Source organism: Leptodactylus fuscus, chromosome 1 (genome assembly GCF_031893055.1).
Source record: "Leptodactylus fuscus isolate aLepFus1 chromosome 1, aLepFus1.hap2, whole genome shotgun sequence".
Lineage (NCBI taxonomy): Eukaryota > Metazoa > Chordata > Amphibia > Anura > Leptodactylidae > Leptodactylus > Leptodactylus fuscus.
Genome location: NC_134265.1, coordinates 15,523,878 through 15,537,544, shown reverse-complemented (window position 1 = coordinate 15,537,544; position 13,667 = coordinate 15,523,878). Strand labels below are relative to the sequence as shown.

At 42.8% G+C, this 13,667-nt stretch overlaps 1 pseudogene; it reads right to left on the bottom strand.

Moving 5' to 3' along the window:
• Positions 1–963: 963 nt before the first annotated feature.
• LOC142189543 (uncharacterized) lies at positions 964–10,742 on the bottom strand (annotated as a pseudogene).
• Between the last annotated feature and the right edge of the window lie 2,925 nt (positions 10,743–13,667).

Below are 13,667 nucleotides of genomic sequence, written 5' to 3'. Positions count from 1 at the left end.
ACACAAAAAACGCAAATGCATATTGGACATAATTTTACACACAGCTGCAAAAATGGGCAGGAGAAAATTGTTAGGCACCTTTTCAAAATTGTGGGTAAATAACTGTTTCAAGCATGTGATGCTTGTTCAAACTCACCTGTGGCAAGTAACAGGTGTGGGCAATATAAGAATTTCACCTGAGAGCTAAAATTGTGGAAAAATATCAACAATCTTAAAGGGGTTATCTGGGATAAAATAAGAATTAACCAATAAACCCCCTCCCCTACCTAACTTCTAATTTACTTATATTAAAAAATATCTATAATTACCCATATCCCTGGGGCAGTCATATAACCACTCCAAGGACACTTTCTGGTCCATTTCAGTGCTTCCAAAACGGAATGTCACCAGTACTCTCCCTCCCAACCCTATCAATACTTATATGTCTTGCTATCCAGGTAAAGCTCCTCTCCTCTTCCTCTCTGCAAGCGCTTGCTCAGTCTGGAGGCACTCCATCTCTACTGCGCAGGTGTCACAGGTACTTCAGGGCTGTGCACGCACTAGGAGAGTGGGAGAGAAGCGCCTTCAGCCTGTGCACAGTGAAAAGGAGGAGCCGTTTCCCAGAGAGGAATATAGGTAAGTATAGTGTGTGTGTGCGGGGGGGGGATCTGAGTTAGCTAGTTGGAAGGGCTAGTAGTGGGCAGGATAGCTTAGCTAGGGAGAAAGGGAGGAGGGGTATAACAGTGAGAGAGGAGGGGGGCAGTAAGAGGGAGGTTGTATGGAAGGTACACAGCAGGAAATTATACCTTATAAACAAATGCAGAAGATACCAGGAGCTCTCAGAGAAACACAGAAATCACTCAAAACACTGCTAAAGGCATATGGGTGAATTTATCAACAGACCTAGCACTAACAGATATTTAAAAAAAAAAAAAAAAAAAAATAGTCCAAGAGTCTGTTTTCAACATTATTTTGTAGGACGAGTCAGAGTTTTTGATGGTTCTTGATCTTTGATTTACCTCTAAAACATTTCTCACATTCTGACCACGAAAAGGGCTTCTATTCTGTGTGGATTCTCTGATGTCTTAAAAGTTTTGATCTCTCCATAAAACATTTCCCACATTCTGAACATGAATATGGCTTCTCTCCTGTGTGAATTTTCTGATGTTTAACAAGAGTTGATTTATCTCTATAACATTTCTCACATTCTGAACATGAATATGGCTTCTCTCCTGTGTGACTTTTCTGATGTACATTAAGATGTATTTTCTGAGCATAACATTTCCCACATTCTGAACATGAATATGGCTTCTCTCCTGTGTGAACTTTATGGTGCAGATCAAGACTTGATTTCAAGGAAAAACGTTTTCCACATTCTGAACATGTAAACGGTTTCTCTCCTGTATGAATTGTCTGATGTCTAACAAGAGTTGATTTATCTCTAAAACATTTACCACATTCTGAACATGAATATGGCTTCTCTCCTGTGTGACTTTTCTGATGTACATTAAGATGTGTTTTCTGAGTATAACATTTCCCACATTCTGAACATGAATATGGATTCTCTCCTGTGTGAACTTTATGGTGCAGATCAAGACTTGATTTCAAGGAAAAACGTTTCCCACATTCTGAACATGTAAACGGTTTCTCTCCTGTATGAATTGTCTGATGTCTAACAAGAGTTGATTTATCTCTAAAACATTTACCACATTCTGAACATGAATATGGCTTCTCTCCTGTGTGACTTTTCTGATGTTCAGTAAGATGTGATTTCTGAGTATAACATTTCCCACATTCTGAACATGAATATGGCTTCTCTCCTGTGTGAATTTTCTGATGTTCAGTAAGAATTGATTTCCTAGAAAAACATTTCCCACATTCCGAACATGAATATGGCTTCTCTCCTGTGTGACTTTTCTGATGTTGAGTAAGATTTGATTTCTGAGTATAACATTTCCCACATTCTGAACATGAATATGGCTTCTCTCCTGTGTGAATTTTCTGATGTTCAGTAAGAAGTGATTTCTGAATATAACATTTCCCACATTCTGAACATGAAAATGGTTTCTCTCCTGTATGAATTTTCTGATGTGTAACAAGACTTGATTTCTGAGTAAAACATTTCCCACATTCTGAACATGAGAATGGCTTCTTTCCTTTATGACTTTTTTGATACTTTCCCCTTTTGCGACTTTTATTTTTTTTAACAGTCTGAGATGAATCAGTAGATTGGACGTGTATAACAGGATCAGATGACAGATCTTTGCTGTGAAGGGCTGAGGGTATATCTGGGGTAATGACATGTTCTTCATATGGATCTTGTGTGATACCATGATCCTCTGCTTTATAATCTGTAGGTATTAGACGTAAAACTAATTATTATTATATAATATAACCTTTAAAATTATATTGATATTTTATAACATTTCTATATAAGTTTCCCGACATAGCAGTTTAAGACATAACAAAATTCAGTTAAGCACCATCTAAGGGTATTGAGGCAAGACAAGCAACAATCAACGATAAAAGTGTCAATGGTTGTAGTTTGCATTTGTGTGATGTAAGCTACATGCTGGAGTCGTTATAGTGATCATTCCTCTACTAAATTGCCATAATCTGCATAATTATCTGTCATAATCTGTAAATTATCTGCAGTACCTCCCTGTACATCACATGGTGATGTGCTGTTGATATTCTTACACCTTCTATAGCATGAAGGGCCAATTATCAGATATGAGCGTTTCTATAAATGCAGTGCAGTGCTGCATACAGATCACAATATCACCCCAGGACTTGGATAAGTAGATCATGAAGTTGCTGTGTTCCAGTCACCACTCTTTTCTTATAAAATGCTCAGAAGAGAATCGTAAAGGGGCCTGTGAGTCTTGAACCCTGTGAAATCTGGTCACTAATACAATACACAGCAACGCTAATACATTGCAGTGTATTTCTAAATCCATAGAGATCTATCATGGATTGTAGGGGGTGTTGTGTTTTAGCTTTATGAGCATTTTGCACCTATTTGGTTAATATATACTGCATGGGCCTTCCTGCGGAGCCATGATTAATCTGGGATCGGGGTGGTGTGGCCTTTCTACACTGATATGTTTTTATACAATAGACTCCTGGCTGTCACAGCAACAGATTGCTGCCCCCAAATCTGTGCCAGTGAGACCCGGCAGCTAAGAGAACATAGAGCTTAAAAATCAACACAAACTTCACACTAGTGAATAAGTACAATCTGAGACTCTTCTATGGTATATTCAGTGGTGACTCCTCACCTGGGCGGTCCCCGGTAGGAATGTCCTCCTCACACTCCTCATCACCACTCACATAGGGATCTGTAGTATTAATATTCTTCACGTCTTTATCCGGAGTCAGAAGCTGTGAAAGAAATATTGTAACATCTAATACTGCTGGATACAACAAGACTGACCACAAGGACTTCACAGCCCGTCTACACATCATAGGGAATATCTCCATCTACCTGATCATCCTGTGGAAGAAGAGGACTGGGACATCTCTCCGGTGTTGTCCTCTTACTGGATCTACCTGTAGGAAACACAGACAGGGACTGAATTCATTCTGTACATACAAATAATGGAAGTCCATGTGTATATAGTCATGTCTATTACCTGCTGATGTGAGGGGCTGGTGGTCCTCCATCATCACCTCCTTGTACAGATCCTTGTGTCCTTCTAAATACTCCCACTCCTCCATGGAGAAATAGACAGCGACATCCTGACACCTTATAGGAACCTGACAACACAATGATACAGTCATCACCCCGACCCCTCCAGTTACTGTATAATGTCCCAGCATTCCCAGCAGTGTCACCTCTCCAGTCAGCAGCTCCAGCATCTTGTTGGTGACTTCTAGGATCTTCTGTCCATTGATCTCCTCCTGTATCAGGGGGTGAGGTGGAGGCTCTGTGATGGGGTTCTGGGTTCGGCTCCATCCTCCTGACTCATGGAGATGGATGTTGGACATCACACAGTCCCCCGATGTTTTCTTCACTATTTTGCAATCCTGCGTATAGAGAGACGGTTAGGGAACTGAAGCCAGTATTTCTCCCTCAGTAAAAAGTAATACATTTTGACTAAACAATACAAAAGGAAGAAGAAGGGAAAGGGAGGTCGTGGTGGAAACCTTTATATATGTTTCGTTACCAGAGATAAAAATCTACAGGTATAATATACTAAGATACAACAGACATAATACAAGGGCCATCTCCTATGTCTCTTCTATATAGATGTCACTAGAAATCTAATAAGGTCACCTCTCCGGTCAGCAGGTAGATGATCTCCAAGGTGAAGTCTAATAATCTTCTGCTGATCTCATTCCCATCCTTGTCCATCCTTGGTGGGTTGTTGAGGAGAAGGAGCGTTCTGTGTTGGATGAACTGGAGGATCCAGCCCTGCAGGCGGCCATAGAAAGACAGGAGAGGCTCTGAATACTACAGTGGTGTAAGTCCAGGTCCGGACACCTGTGGTCAGGCTGGGAATTGTATTCATAATACAGAGGCTGTAACGTAACGCACTACGATAGTCTGAGGACACGGGACGGACACACAGCTGACTACCTGTGCTGTACAGTACTGTGTATACAGAGTATATATACAGTACAGACCAAAAGTTTGGACACACCTTCTCACTCAAAGAGTTTTCTGTATTTTCATGACTATGACAATTGTAGATTTACACTGAAGGCATCAAAACTATGAAGTAACACATGTGGGATTATATACTTAACAAAAAAGTGTGACACAACTGAAAATCTGTCTTATATTCTCGGTTCTTCACAGTAGCCGCCTTTTGCTTTGATCACTGCTTCGCACACTCTTGGCATTCTCTTGATGAGCTTCATGAGGTAGTCACCGGAAATGGTTTTCACTTCACAGCTGTACCCTGTCAGGTGTAATAAGTGGGATTTCTTGCCTTATAAATGAGGTTGGGACCATCAGTTGTGTTGTGCAGAAGTCAGGTGGATACACAGCTGATAGTCCTACTGAATAGACTGTTAGAATTTGTATTATGGCAAGAAAAAAGCAGCTAAGTAAAGAAAAACGAGTGGCCATCATTACTTTAAGAAATGAAGGTCGGTCAGTCCGAAAAATTGGGAAAACTTTGAAAGTGTCCCCAGGAGCAGTTGCAAAAACCATCAAGTGCTACAAAGAAACTGGTTGATATGAGAACCAGGAAAGGAAGACCAAGAGTCACCTCTGCTGTGGAGGATAAGTTCATCCAAGTCACCAGCCTCAGAAATCGCAGGATAACAGCAGCTCAGATTATTTTTTTTTATTTTTTCTTATGGTAGAGTTGGAAGGGACCTCAAGGGCCATCGGGTCCAACCCCCTGCGAGTGCAGGTTTTCCTAAATCATCCCAGCTATATGTTTATCCAGATTCCGCTTGAAGATTTCCATTGATGGAGCGCCCACCACCTCCCGTGGCAGCCTATTCCACTCTCTCACTACCCTCACTGTCAGAAAGTTTTTCCTAATGTCTAATCTGTATCTCTTTCCCTTTAGTTTCATCCCATTGCTTCTTGTACTTCCTTGTGCTAATGAGAATAGGGGAGATCCCTCTGCACTGTGACTACCTTTCAGATATTTGTAGACTGCTATTAAATCTCCCCTCAGCCTTCTCTTCTGCAAACTAAACAATCCCAGTTCTTTTAGCCGCTCCTCATAGGACATGGTTTGCAGACCTTCCACCATTTTGGTTGCTCTTCTCTGGACTTGCTCCAATATATCGATGTCTTTCTTGAATTGAGGCGCCCAGAACTGTACACAGTATTCCAGGTGTGGTCTGACCAGGGAAGAGTACAGCGGAATAATGACCTCTCTTGATCTAGATTCAATGCTTGTCTTAATACATCCCAGAATTTTATTAGCCTTTTTTGCAGCAGCACCGCACTGTTGGCTCATGTTGAATTTGTGATCTACTATTATGCCCAAGTCCTTTTCCCCTATGCTATCACTTAGTTCTATTCCTCCCATACTATATATGTTTTTTACATTTCTGTTACCCATATGTAGAACTTTGCATTTGTCCCTGTTAAATACCATTTTGTTGGCCTCAGCCCATTGTTCCAGTGTGTCTAAGTCCTTTTGAATACACTCTCTCTCCTCTCTAGTGTTGGCTATTCCTCCTATCTTCGTATCATCTGCAAATTTTATGAGTTCCCCAATAATTCCATCGTCCAGATCATTTATAAAGATATTAAAAAGTACTGGGCCCAGAACAGAGCCCTGCGGCACCCCGCTTTTGACTTTCTTCCAGTTCGATGTGTAGCCATTTAGTATTACTCGTTGTGCCCGATCATTAAGCCAGTTGTGAATCCACCTAACTGATTTTTTGTCAAAGCCATACTTAATCATTTTTTCAATAAGAAGGTTATGTGATACTTTATCAAATGCCTTACTGAAGTCAAGATATACTATGTCCACGGCATTCCCTTGGTCCAACCATTCAGTGATTTTGTTGTAGAAGGAAATCAGGTTAGTCTGACAAGATTTATTGGTCATAAAGCCGTGCTGGCTCTGGTTAATTAATGCCTTCCCATCCAGGTACCGAAGTAAATGTTCCTTGACAATTTGCTCAAAGATTTTTCCTGCTATTGAGGTCAGACTTACCGTCCTGTAATTTCCTGGATCGTCCCTTTTCCCCTTTTTGTAGATGGGGACAACATTTGCCCTTTTCCAATCTAAAGGGACCACTCCTGTTTCCCATGACTTACCAAAGATTATAGCAAGGGGTTCTGTTATTTCCTCTGCTATCTCTTTCAGGACTCTAGATTAGAGAGCAGGTCAATGCCACACAGAGGTCTAGCAGCAGACACATCTCTACAACAACTGGTAAGAGGAGACTTTGTGCAGCCGCCGGCCTTCATGGTAAAATAGCTGCTAGAAAACCACTGCTAAGGACAGGCAACAAGCAGAAGAGACTTGTCCAGGCTAAAGAACACAAGGAATGGACATTAGACCAGTGGAAATCTGGGCTTTGGTCTGATGACTCCAAATTTGAGATCTTTGGTTCCAACCACCGTGTCTTTGTGCGATGCAGAAAAGGTGAACGGATGGACGCTACATGCCTGGTTCCCACCGTGAAGCATGGAGGAGGAGGTGTGATGGTGTGGGGGGGCCAAGTTGGTGACACTGTTGGGGATTTATACTGAACCAGCATGGCTACCACAGCATCTTGCAGCGGCATGCTATTCCATCCGGTTTGCATTTAGTTGATCCATCATTTATTTTTCAACAGGACAATGACCCCAAACACCTCCAGGCTGTGTAAGGGCTATTGGACCAAGAAGGAGAGTGATGGGGTGCTACACCAGATGACCTGGCCTCCACAGTCACCAGACCTGAACCTAATCTAGATGGTTTGGGGTGAGCTGGACCGCAGAGTGAAGGCAAAAGGGACAACAAGTGCTAAGCATCTCTGGGAACTCCATCAAGACTGTTGGAAAACCATTCCCGGTGACTACCTCTTGAAGCTCATCATCATAATACAAATTGTAACAGTCTATTCAGTAGGACTATCAGCTGTGTATCCACCTGACTTCTGCACAACACAACTGATGGTCCCAACCCCATTTATAAGGCAAGAAATCACAGTTATTAAACCTGACAGGGCACACCTGTGAAGTGAGAACCATTTCCAGTGACTACCTCATGGAGCTCATCAAGAGAATGCCAAGAGTGTGCAAAGCAGGAATCACAGCAAAAGGCGGCTACTGTGAAGAACCGAGAATATAAGACAGATTTTCAGTTGTGTCACACTTTTTTGTTAAGTCTATAATCCCACACGTGTTTGATGCCTTCAGTGTGAATCTACAATTGTCATAGTCATGGAAATACAGAAAACTCTTTGAATGAGAAGATGGTCTGTACTGTATATATATAGTATAAGGGTAAGCACCTATTCACATTGGGATGTGCAGTCTGAATTTTCTTTTGTTACAATACAGTATAGTGTGTGTATATATGCTGTATACAGTACAGTGCTGTGTATATATGCTGTATACAGTACAGTGCTGTGTGTATATGCTGTATACAGTACAGTGCTGTGTGTATATGCTGTATACAGTACAGTGCTGTGTATATATGCTGTATACAGTACAGTGCTGTGTATATATGCTGTATACAGTACAGTGCTGTGTGTATACGCTGTATACAGTACAGTGCTGTGTATATACGCTGTATACGGTACAGTGCTGTGTATATATGCTGTATACGGTACAGTGCTGTGTATATACGCTGTATACGGTACAGTGCTGTGTATATACGCTGTATACGGTACAGTGCTGTGTATATACGCTGTATACGGTACAGTGCTGTGTATATATGCTGTATACGGTACAGTGCTGTGTATATATGCTGTATACGGTACAGTGCTGTGTATATACGCTGTATACGGTACAGTGCTGTGTATATATATATAGTATAATACAGTATACACGTCTCTCTTACCTTCTCAGTCTCGGACAATCTCTCCACTAAGAGTCAGATGAAACTTCTCCCCAGCACAGCCTGGAGCCTGACTCCTCCCACACATGTGGCTGATCACATGACTGTGACATCATCAAAGGTCCTTTAGCTCAGTAGGCTTTGCCGTGTGGCAGGCAGTTCCCTAGTAACAGCTGGTGGGTTGTGGCCTCTCCCTATTGGCTGCCTGACGGGACAGTATTAATGATAGGAAACTTCCCCTCAGCCTCTCTCTGGTAGAACATATGGCTGCCGCTTGTTGTGTGGTAAATGCCGCTGTTCTATCCGGCCCCTGAGGGGGAGGAGGAGGAATTACCTCACAGGTAACAGCACTGGGTGCCGGGACATGGCTATAGCCCCCCCTCAGGGCTCCCCTATATCTATAGTGAGCGCAGTCTAAGTGTCATCGGATGGAAGTCCAGACTAGTACAGGGTTAGGCCGGGAGGTCTGGGTGACTATAGGGGGCGCCACACAAGGTGCGGATAACCCTGGTGGAGAAAGAGTGGGGATCTGCTCCTCACCAGCCGCCATGTCAAATCAAACAAGCTTTATTGCTTAATATTCCAATTTTGGACATTCTCTAGCTATTATTATACTGTGGCTTCTCTTCAGACCCCTGAGTATAATAAGTGGAGCCCCCGGGGAGATGATGAAACATAAGAAATAATGTTACTTACCTTCTCTGCACTCCGGAGCTGCTTCATTCTCTTTGGGGCTTCTGCCTATAGTAAGTGACTGCTGATTGGGTCTCAGAGGTTATACGATATGTGAAATGACGCCGATGTAACCCCTGCTGCCTTATCAGTGGTCTCTTACATCGGGCAGAAGCGCTGAAGAGAACGGAGCGGCTTCGGAGCGCAGGGAAGGTAAGTAACATTATTTCTTATGTTTCATCATCTCCCCTGGTGCTCGGCTTATTATTCTGAAGAGACCTCACAGTACAATAATAGCAGTTTCACCGAGGATTTGGGCTGCCCGTGCCAGGGAAATAAGCCTTGTCTGCCATTCTTGGCATGCGTACCGGGGGTTGCCGACTCCTGGTATACAGTATAGTGCAGTACACATATACGAGGGTAGTCTGAAAAGTTTCTGATGGCAACTCGTCAACCAAAGTTGGGGAATATGTCCGCGCATGCGTTGGAATGTACTCACAAAAATTTTAGACATTTTGTACCAGCGGTTTTTCTTTTAAAAAAAATAAATAAATGTAGATTGTGAGCCCCATAGAGAGATATATAGGGATCATAATGTGCATTTTTTTTTTTCCCTATCCTGTATGTCTTTGAAAATGGGAGGAAATCCACGCAAACACAGGGAGAACATACAAACTCCTTGCAGATGTTGTTCCAGGCAGATTTCGAACCCAGGACTCCAGCACCGAAAGGCTGCAGTGCTAACCACTGAGCCACCGTGCTGCCCCCAGCGGATTTTCTTTGACAGTCGTTGCACTGAGTCGATGCGAGTGATTTTGTGAAAATGGATAAAATCGAATATTGAGCTGTCATTAGATATTTGTCTTTGAAAGGCAATACACCTTCGCAAATTAAAGACGAGTTGCACGCTGTATACGGGGACTCTGCACCATCATGTACCACCGTAAAATTTTGGGCAGCTGAATTTAAACGTGGCCGTACCAGCTTGGTTGACGATGAACGTTCAGGACGGCCAAAAACTGCAACCACAAACGAAAACATTGCTCAAGTTCACCAAATGGTGCTAGAGAGCCGTCGTATGAAGGTTGGAGAGATAGCAGAGGTTCTCTAGCACGATTTGGTGAACTTGAGCAATGTTTTCGTTTGTGGTTGCAGTTTTTGGCCGTCCTGAACGTTCAACGTCAACCAAGCTGGTACGGCCACGTTTAAATTCAGCTGCCCAAAATTTGACGGTGGTACATTATGGTGCAGAGTCCCCGTACACAGCGTCCAACTCATCTTTAATTTGCGCAGGTGTATTGCCTTTCAAAGACAAATATCTAATGACAGCTCAATATTCGATTTTATCCATTTTCAAAAAAATCACTCGCATCGACTCAGTACAACGACTGTCAAAGAAAAACCACTGGTGCAAAATGGCTGATATTTTTATGAGTACTTTCCAACGCATGCACGAACACATTCCCCAACTTTGGATGACGAGTGTTGCCATCTATATGTGGAGGTCAGAAACTTTTCACACTACCCTCGTGTATATAGTATACAGTCTATTTCTTTGTGTACACGTCTTTATTACCTGAACCACAGAACTTCTAGGCTCCTTTCCAGTTGCACAGCCTGACTCCTGTCACACATATGACTGATCACATGACTGTGACATCATCAAATTTCCTTTAACCTGCTAGGATCTACTGAGCAGATAATCTTATAGCAGCAGGATCTGGTCATGTGACTGTGTGACTCTTCCCCTACATGTCACATCATCAGAGGTCCTTTAACCAGGCACAGCACTCAGACACTGTACACACTGATGTGCAGTTGATATAACAATGTTTGGGCTCCTGGCAGATTCTCACTTACTATAGATTATAGGATTGGTGACATCACTGGACATGTCATCGCTGATTCTGATGAGCCCTCAGATAAATCTGTTCTCCATAGAACTACAGGAGCGTACTGCGCATGCGCGTGTAAGCGGCCTCCAAAAAATGGCCGCTGGCCGGCATGTGCACTCGGCTTTTGCCTGCGTCCCAAAGGTAGAACTGACTGCGCAGGCACACAAGTCTGACCCCAGCCGGAAGAAGAAGATGGAAGAGGCGGTTGCTGAAGAAGATGGAAGCATCGATGCAGAGAGTTCTCTCGCTGCATTGGGCACACCCCCAGTGCTGTTTGAGTGCTGGAGCCCGCCCCCAGTACTGCGAGAGAACTCATTTGCATACCGACAAAAAACAGATTTTTCACCGAACGGCGGCCCGGAGACGACTTATAAAGGTAGGAGACGAATAGCCTTTCTTAAGGCTATTCCGACGTGTTAACTAGAAAAAAAAAAAGAGTTTAAATGGTGGAATCCCTTTAAAGGAAACATTTCCTCTCTGCTATGTATCCTCATCTTATATTTCAGGAGGATTCCTTAAAGGATCTGTGCTTCCTTGTTTCAGCTCTCAAAGAAACCCTGTTTAGAAGCCTCTCACCTCTGCCAAGTCAGTCTTCTCTGTGCCGCTTTGAAAAGATCCAATTAGATCAAAACAGCTGTCCTGGGGTGAGACTGTACTTGGTAAAAATCCCACATCATTGCAGCAAAGGCCTCTGGGAAGGTCAGGCATGATGTTAAAGGGAGCGCCCTCTATTGGGCTGCATGACTAAAAAATCTAAATCCTCTTTTCTTAAATTATTCAGCACATCAGATTTTCAAAAATTTTTATAGGTTGTAAAAAACTGACAATGTGTTATTTGTTAAATTTGCAGCATTAAGAGGACACATTTACTGAAATCAGAAGCTGTGTTTAACAGGCCAAGTTACATGATAACATAGGACCCTTCTTTGATATCACCTTCACAATTCTTGTATCCATTGAACTTGTGAGTTTTTGGATAGTTTCTGTTTGATTTTTCTTTTCAGGATGTCAGAATCACCTCCCAGAGCTGCTGTTTTGATGTGACCTACCCCCCCCCCCCCACCCTCATAAATCTTTTGCTTGAGGATACTCCAAATGTTCCCAATAGAGAATGGTTCTTCTTATTGTGCCGTGGATGAAAGTGGTCAGAAACTCTATATACTTTGCAGAGCTCATTTTGACACATTCAGAGAATCTAAAGGGGCCTACGAGCTCTCTCCCCAAAATAAGACTCCACCATCTCCTTGCTGAGGTCACAACCTTGTTAGGACAGGGTGACCATCCACCAATCATCTATTTGGGCCATCCAGGGTTGCATGGCAATCATCAGTAAACAAGACTGTTCTTCATGTTTCGGGGCCCGTTGCAAATGTTTTTGCTTGTGAACACTATTTAGGGGTGGCTGAAGAGGAGGTTTATACACAACTAGGACTCCAGAGGTACCAGCAGGTTCAAATATCTCTTTGCTGCTTTGCAATTGTATTTTAGCAGCTGCTCTCTTAGTCTGTTGAATTTGTCTGCTAGAAACCTTCTTCATTATGCCTTTATCTGCACAAACCCATCTGTGCTCGGAATCAACCACAAATCACTTCACAGTACGATGATCTTGCTTAAAGGGATTCTATCAGTTGAAAATCATGTTTTTAAATAATGCCATGTTGGAATAGCCTTTATAAATGCTATTCTACTCATACCTTTCTTCCTCTTGTGCTCCCCGCCATTTTTGTGAAAGAATGTTTACTTTCTTATGCAAATTATGCTCAGTGAGCACAGGGGGCACAGAGAACCTGAAGTCACAGTGCCGTCTGTGCGCGGGATTTCAATCCTGAACGGAACAGCATCGGATGCTACGCAGAGGAGAAGATGTAGGGGGAGTAAACATGCAACATGGGACAGTGAGCAGCGATGATGCGGGTGTACTCGGAGCACAAGGGGACTGCCCCCTGTGCTCCATGAGTATAATTTGGATATGAAAGTAAACAGTTTTTCACAGAAAGGGTGGGGAGCACAAGAGGTAGAAAGGTATGAGTAGAATAGCCTTTATAAATTGCAGAATAACCTTTATATTTTATTATTCCAAGGTGGCATTTTGTTTCCTTCTTTAGCCATTGCTCGGGCCGGAGAGATTGCCTTGGATCCCAAGCACTTGACAAAAAAAATCTGGAGGTGATTGATCCAGAAGGAAGAGTTCCTCCCAGTGCAAACATCTAGCTTGTACAGAGTGTGATATCTCTCTTCCTGACTGATATGATTGCAACCATTGTTGTCAGTGCCGTGGCCTTTCTCCCGAAGAACCGTCCATACGGGATATTATTGTATGGGTCAAGGAATATGTGCAAGACAGGGAGTCAATCTCCCATATCAACAAAAAGCCTCATACTTATAGACAGTCTCAGTATGTGGTACTTTCCAGTGGACGCTGGAGTCTTGGGTTTGAATCCTGCCCAAAAACAACATCTACAAGGAGTTTGTATGTTCTCCCCGTGTTTGCCTGGGTTTCCTCTCACACTCCTAAGACATACTGATAGGGAATGTAGATTGTGAGCCCTACATGGGACAGTGACTGACAATGTCTGTAAAGTGCTGCGGAATATGAAGGTGCTATACAAGTAAGCTACAGTAAATCTCTCTATATTATGAAAATGAATTC